The sequence below is a fragment of the Schistocerca gregaria genome, chromosome 9, assembly GCF_023897955.1.
Source record: "Schistocerca gregaria isolate iqSchGreg1 chromosome 9, iqSchGreg1.2, whole genome shotgun sequence".
Lineage (NCBI taxonomy): Eukaryota > Metazoa > Arthropoda > Insecta > Orthoptera > Acrididae > Schistocerca > Schistocerca gregaria.
This window is the reverse complement of record NC_064928.1, coordinates 214,611,138-214,619,480: the sequence shown is the minus strand read 5'-3', so window position 1 is coordinate 214,619,480 and position 8,343 is coordinate 214,611,138. Positions and strand designations below refer to the sequence as shown.

Genomic DNA, 8,343 nt, shown 5'->3' with positions numbered 1-8,343 from the left:
TTTGTAATGATGTATAACAGAAGGTTATATTATGTTTCTTTCATTAAATACACATTTTTAAAGTTGTGGTATTCTTTTTGAATCACCCTGTACTTTGGCACATTAGTTTACCTGGCTACTTTCAACACACTGATTGTAACTTGTCTCGTGCTATAAGCATTGTGCTTCATATGCCGCCTCACTGAAAAAATAAATCTATAGAGGTCAAATCTGGTGAGCGTGGAGGGTACCCGGCACTGCCTCTTTCTCCTGTTGATCTGTCCATAAGTGTTCACGAAGGTAGTGAGGAGGTGCTCAAATTGAACTGAAAATACCGTTCTCCATCTTGAAACATCTCATACTGATAAACCACACCACACTAACTCCTGGTAGATTCACAAGGTGTTCCACTGTTAAGTTTCACATGAGGATTCTCAGCTGGCCAGTAGGTATAATTGTGATGATTAACTGAATGATTTAACTTAAAAGTGGCATCATCGCTCCAAAAATCCTTGTATGGGAATTTTTTGTGCTCTGGGCATCTTGCTTGATACCACTCACAAAATTCAATTTTCCAGTCATGATCATTCTCATTCAGAGCCTGGAGTAATCTAGGAATAAAACTTTTCCATTGGGTATGCTTCCAAATGCGATGGACACTTGTCTTTGGAATTCCCCTTGCCACACAGACTTTCTAGAAGATTATTGAAACCTTTCAATGACTTCTCTTACTCTTGTGGAACTGTGGATGATCATAGTCTTCCAGAATAGTTCTTGTTGGCACTCTGGACAGTTCCTGCTTCCCCAAATTTATCTCACAAATGAGTCATTGTGAGTCAAGTTGGTGCATTTTGTTGAAACTTTGCATTCCACTTCAATTCTCAGTCTTCCAGTAGCACTTCAGAATGAACTCTCTTTGTTTAATTTTCAGCATGTCTTGAACCATTTTTCAAGCCATCGCACCTGAAAAAAGGAAAAAATAATTGTAATTATGGACTGTAAAAGGTGTATACTTGTCTTGAGATACCCTATAATAGATGGGTAGTTTGGGTAACTAAGTGGTACTGAATGGAATTTGGAAGACCAAATTTGTGGCATAATCACTAAAAGAAGGGATAGGCTATCTGTATCTGCACACACAATCCACAAACAACCCTTGTACCAATACTAGTCACTTCCTTCTGTTCCAGTTGCAAATGGAGCAAGGGAAACTACATCTTCTATATACCTCCATACAATCCTTAATTTCTCTTATCTTGTCTTTGCGGTCCTTACGAGAAAAGTATGTTGGTGGTGATAGAATAGTTCTACAGTCAGCTGCAAATGCCAGTTCTCTAAATTTTATCAAAAGTGTTTCACGAAGAGAACTTTCTCTTCCTTCGAGGTATTCTCATTTAACTTCACAATGCATGTCTGTAATACTTACACATTAATTGAACTTACCAGTAACAAATCTAGCAGCTCAACTCTGAACTGCTCATGTGTCTTTTAAAAGAGAGAGAGAGAGAGAGAGAGAGAGAGAGAGAGAGAGAGAGAGAGAGAGAGAGAGACCTGGTGACGGATCCCAAACACTTGCATACAACTCTGAGAATGGGCTGCACAAGCATGCTATTTTGCAGCTTCTTTTATATATGACCTACATTTTCCTAAAATTATCCCAATAAACCAAAGTCAAACATTCAGCTTCCTAATACTGACCTTACGTGCTCATTCCATTCCGTTTCTTATTACTTTGCAACGTTACACTTAGATATTTAATCACTGTAACTTTTATTTTTTTTATTTTATTTATTTATTTAGCAGCTTATTATGTACATCAATGGAGTAAGTCCAAGTACATATTTGCTTTGTCAGTTTTCCAATAAAATACATTACTTTTACTAATTCTAACTACAGTTTTGCTAAGCTAATAAATTTTACCCACAACATTTCTGAAAATTAACATCAAAACAAAATTTTAGATACTGTAAACTGAATAGATTTTACGAGGCATACATAATCTATGTACCTAAATTACAGAACATTTAATTGCAATGATTCTATGCTATGGGTCCATCATTTTATATATACGATATAATACAGTCACATAGCACATACAAATTCTAGATCCCATTTTGTTTACATTTATAAAAAAAATTAACAGCAATAATACTGTAGAAAAACAAAATTTACTGAAGATTGATAGATCAGAGTGTAATGCAGAAATAAAGCAATGCATTCATGGCTTCACAAGTGACAACAGTAGCGATCTCATGACAAACAAAAATTGATTGTCATAGCAGCTTTTACACACCTGGTACAGTGTTCTACCACAAGATGTTGGGCACATTCAGAGGTGACGACATGTATTCCCATAAGCATAGTAAAACAACTAACCAATCACATACCTTTCGGAGTATGCTGACGCATTAGCTCCATACTTAACAATCATATACAACCGTTCGCTTGATGAAAGATCAGTACCCACAGACTGGAAAGTTGCACAGGTCACACCAATATTCAAGAGAGGTAGTAGGAATAATCCACTAAATTACAGGAGCATATCATTAACATCGATATGCAGCAGGATTTTGGAACATATATTGTGTTCAAACATTATGAATTACCTCAAGGAAAACTGTCTACTGACACACAGTAAACATGGGTTTAGAAAACAGGAAACACAACTAGCTCTTTATTCACATAAAGTGTTGAGTGCTACTTACAAGGGATTTCAGATTGATTTGGTATTTCTTGATTTCTGGAAGGCTTTTGGTACTGTACCACACAAGCAGCTTGTAGTGAAATTACATGCTTATGGAATATTGTCTCAGTTATGTGACTGGATTTGTGATTTCCTGTCACAGAGGTCACAGTTCGTAGCAAATGACAGAATGTCATTGAGTAAAACAGAAGCTAGGCACTTTGCTGTTCCTTATCTATATAAACGATTTGGGATACAATCTGAGCAGCCGTCTTTGGTTGTTTGCTGATGATGCTGTCGTTTATCGACCAATAAAATCACCAGAAGAGCAAAACAAAATCACAAAACGATTTAGAAAAGATATCTGAATGGTGCGAAAATTGGCAGTTCACCATACATAACGAAAAATGTGAGGTCATCCACATGAGTGCTGAGAGGAATTCACTAAACTTTGGTTACACTATTAATCAGTCTAATCTAAAAGCTGTAAATTCAACTAAATACCTAGGTATTACAATTATGAACAACTTAAATTGAAAGGAAGACATAGAAAATGTTGTGGAGAAAGCTAACCAAAGACTGAGTTTTATTGGCAGGACACTTACTTGTATGAATACCAAGAGCTCAGATGGAAACCCTGTTCTAAGCAAAGAAGGGAAAGCAGAAAGGTGGATGAGTATATAGAGGGTCTATACAAGGGCGATGTACTTGAGGACAATATTATGAAAATGGAAGAGGATGTAGATGAAGATGAAATGAGAGATACGATACTGCGTGAAGAGTTTGACAGAGCACTGAAAGATCTGAATCGAAACAAGGGCCTGGGAGTAGACAACATTCCATTACAGCTAGTGACGGCCTTGGGAGAGCAAGTCCTCCCAAAACTCAACCATCAGGTGAGCAAGATGTATCAGACAGGCGAAATACTCTCAGAATTCAAGAAGAATATAATAATTCCAATCCCAAAGAAAGCAGGTGTTGACAGATGTGAAAATTACCGAACAATCAGTTTAATAAGACACAGCTGCAAAATACTAGTGCGAATTCTTTACAGACGAATAGAAAAACTAGTAGAAGCCGACCTCGGGGAAGATCAGTTTGGATTTCGTAGAAATGTTGGAACACGTGAGATAATACTGACCCTACGACTTATCTTAGAAAAAAGATTAAGGAAAGGAAAACCTATGTTTCTAGCATTTGTAGACATAGAGAAAGCTTTTGACAATGTTGACTGGAATTTTCTCTTTCAAATTCTGAAGGTGGTAGGGGTAAAATACAGGAAGCGAAAGGCTACTTACAATTTGTACAGAAATCAGATGGCAGTTATAAGAGTCGAGGGACATGAAAGGTAAGCAGTGGTTGGGAAGGGAGTGAGACAGGGTTGTAGCCTTTCTCCGATGTTATTCAATTTTTATATTGAGCAAGCAGTGAAGGAAATGAAAGAAAAATTTGGAGTAGGTATTAAAATTCGTGGAGAAGTAACAAAAACTTTGAGGTTTGCCGGTGACATTGTAATTCTGTCAGAGACAGCAAAGGACTTGCAAGAGCACTTGAATGGAATGGATAGTGTCCTGAAAGGAGGATATAAGATGAATATCAATAGAAGCAAAACGAGGATAATGGAATGTAGTCGAATTAAGTCGGGTGATGCTGAGGGAATTAGATTAGGAAATGAGACACTTAAAGTAGTAAAGGAGTTTTGCTATTTGGGGAGCAAAATAACTGATAATAGTCGAAGTAGAGGATATAAAATGTAGTCTGGCAATGGCAAGGAAAGCGTTTCTGAAGAAGAGAAATTTGTTAACATCGAGTATTTCATTTCTGAAAGTATTTGTATGGAGTGTAGCCATGTATGGAAGTGAAACATGGACGATAAATAGTTTGGACAATAAAAGAATAGAAGCTTTCGAAATGTGGTACTACAGAGGAATGTTGAAGATTAGGTGGGTAGATCACATAACTAATGAGGAAGTATTGAATAGGATTGGGGAGAAGAGAAGTTTGTGGCACAACTTGACTAAAAGAAGGGATCGGTTGGTAGTACATGTTCGGAGGCATCAAGGGATCACCAATTTAGTTTTGGAGGACAGCGTGGAGAGTAAAAATCGTGGAGGGAGACCAAGAGATGAATACATTAAGCAGATTCAAAAAGATGTAGGTTGCAGTAGGTACTGGGAGATGATGAAGCTTGCACAGGATAGAGTAGCATGGAGAGCTGCATCAACCAGTCTCAGGACTGAAGACCACAACAACAACTTAGAAAATGTAACAGACCTACTAAGAAGACTGCCTACACTACGCTTGTCTATCTCTTTTAAAATACTACTTCGCAGTGTGGGATCCTTACCAAATAGGACTGAAGGAGCACATTGAAAAAGTTCCAAGAAGGGCAAAATATGGGAGAGTGCGTCACAGAAATGATACAGGATTTGGGCTGGACATCATTAAGAGAAAGACGTTTCTCATCCATTCACCAACTTTCTCCTACGAATGCGAAAACATTTTGTTGACACCAACCTACAGAGGGAGAAACAATCACCATGATAAAGGGAAATCAGAGCTCATAAGGAAAGATACAAGTGTTTGTTCTTTCCGCGTGCTATACGAGATTGGAATAACAGAGAATTGTAAAGGTGGTTTGATGAACTCTCTGCCAGGCACTTAAATGTGATATGCAGAGTATCCATGTAGATGTAGATGTCGCTGTTAAGTACGCTTCACACAGTCCAGAAACAGAAATATTAATTTTGAGGGTAAGTATACTTCCCCCATTTCATAGAAAAGTTGCTTTGATAGTATGCATACTCCCCACTGGCATTATTTGGTGGGATGCGTACCCCACTCAGCCCTACAAGCTATAATGAACAATGAACACTCATTACAGCTGGTGCAGCAAACTACCACTAGATGCCAGCGTACAGAGGTAGTAAGATGTATTCCTATGAATGCAGTAAATAAATACAGATGGTGGAAAGTATACTTCCTGTGGCCTGTGAACAGGTTAAGCAGGAAATAATATCAAATGGCACTCCAAGGAGAATCTATTTTTGCTTTATTCACAATAATGCACCCACCACCAAACACCGCACTGTGCACACAGATCAACATGCATTCTCTGGAAACAACAGTCAGTTACATGGCAAGAGGATAATAAACCGTTTTGTATGTTAAAGTTTCTTCTCACTCGAATTGTGTACAGAGTGTGGGACATATGACCGCTTAAATGCATCTATGTATGTTGCAATTAGTCCAATTTTGTCTCTGCAGTCGGTACGGGAGCAATGCATAGCTGGCTAAAGAAGAGTTCAACATTCTTATCTTGATACGGATTCTTGGGACAAGGCTTTCATGGGTTAATTTGTATCTATTGTCAGGAATCTGTCAATTCATGCTTTTCAACATTTCCTTAACTCAAACAAACCTGTGACCATTTATGCAACCCTTCTTTGTACATGTTCAATATCCTCGTTATTCTTGTCTGCTACAGGTCCCACACACCTAAGAAGTATTCTTAAATAGGATGTACCCTGACATTTACAAATGCCTCCTCTGTAAACTGACTGCTATTTCTCACCTGACAATGAAATAAATTCTGTCACGTGCCTACTTACCACTCAGCCTAAAGATTGTTACAATTGGGTATTTGTATTAAATGACTGATTACAATATTGAAACAGTTATTTTGCAGTCTAAGACATTAATGTTTTCATTTTTAGTTAAGTGTATTATTTTAAATTTCTGAGCATTTGATAAATCCCACTCTTCAAGATCAAAGAGAGTATTTGTGCAGCTTTTGGAAGACACTACTTCATTATAAATAACTGAATCAGCTGGAAGTCTGGGGGTTACTACTAATATTGTCAACAAGGTCATTAATATACGAGGTCAATATTAAGGAGCACACTTCTCTGGAACACATCTGAAGTTACTTCCACATTCGCTGATGACTCCCAAAATAAGGTAACATGTTGTGTCCCTCCCTAACAACAAATCCTCAATCTAGTCACAAACACTGCTTGATAAACCATATGATCATAATTTCGATAGTAAGTGAAGCTACTGTACTCTTGAGCTTAAATGCTTTTCAGAAATCTACCTGACTGCCTTGATCCAAGCCTTTCACGATATCATGAGAAAGGCATACGCTGGGTTTTGCACTATCAATGTTTCCAAAACATATGCAGGTTGGCCTGGAGCTCATTCTGTAGAATATACCCCAAGCTCACTTTGAAATGAGGGTTTAGTGTAAAACATTTCATACAATATTACTATTTTCTCAACAAAATCCTCATCCTACACAGCTGCAGAATGACTATTAAAATTAGAGTTTATGTTGTCCTACAGAATGGAGAAACAGTGACACTCAGTGTCAGGGAATAAAATTTGACTTTGATAAATTAGTATCACAGCCTAGGTTGCTTCACTTAATAATATTTTAGTCATTGCTCCATTATGTGACCAACCATGAGATAAAGTGACAACTATTGGGAATTGTGCTTCTATTATTTCAAATGTACATTACAAAACTAATCAGTTGTATCTTTACTAGCAACAACATAATGCTGAGAACAGATGAATCCATTGTCAATTAAAGGAACTAAAATGTTCTTATTTAAAGAAGAAGTAAATATGAACATTTTATTGTTACACATCATCTCAAATCATTATAAAACTATAAAGGTACAGTTTTCCCAACTGAAAATGTGAAAATGGATATTTATTTAGATAAGCTTTCACTCTGTTTGGCATACAGCATCCTATTTAATTTTAAACACAACATTTATACTAAATAAAATAAGTCATGGTTTCCAATTTTGCACTTTAAGCCAACTTCATAACCTTTTACATCCAATAAACACCGCCTTATTTACTTAGTTTGGCATATGTCTTACTTTTAAGCACTGAACATTTTGTTTTATTTAGTCTATGGGCAATTTCATGTCAACTCAATCAAACCATCTAACCCTCTATCTCTGATTTGGAATAAATGTTACTATTTGCTGTCCCTACAGGGATAAGTACTTGTACCAAATTTTAGCATTTTCTGAAATATTAGAATTGTAAACAAAATTACAAAATACTTCTCACTAAACTCATCAAGTATCAAAAAGCTGTATTTACATTTATGTCTTTCGCTTTGTAATAAATGACGTTCATTGTAACATCACAAATGGAAAAGGATAATCCTTACAATATTTTTGCCTCAATGCCTGGGCTATGAGATGGGAAAGTAAAATTAGTGGAGTTTTTGTTTCTGTATGGTATTTTTCCTGTTATAATGGTAATTTCAAGTTGGTATTCATTTGATCATCTTATGAAATCTGTTATTATCCCAACATTTGTCATTTTTTGTTTTCGATGTTATTCCTCTTCATAAGAAATATTTTATTTAAGAACCAAGACAGTGACAGCAGTTTTGGACCATATGTTAATGACAAAACTAAAATGACAAACTTACAAAACAAACTGGCTTAAGCAATAGCATTTAAAAAATAAGTTATAACAAAACTTTTGATTGATTAATTCAATTTTTTTTATAACTAAGTGTGAAGTTAAAGTACACTCATGTACCAAAAAAAACACCTTAAATGACTATAGATAGGGCGTTCATATTCACAGGACATGTACATTAGTATGTTCTGCAGAAACAATTAACACTTCAGTTATCTTGATTTAGCATA

General features: G+C 36.3%; 1 long non-coding RNA gene across 4 annotated transcripts in view; it reads right to left on the bottom strand.

The window, feature by feature from the left end:
• Positions 1–8,343, bottom strand: part of LOC126291964 (uncharacterized) — a 111,861-nt gene continuing 103,518 nt past the window's right edge. For all 4 annotated transcript variants that reach the window (XR_007551962.1, XR_007551961.1, XR_007551960.1 and 1 more), the window contains exon 2: positions 1–942. This is a non-coding gene — a long non-coding RNA (uncharacterized LOC126291964). The remainder of the gene's footprint in view (positions 943–8,343) is intronic.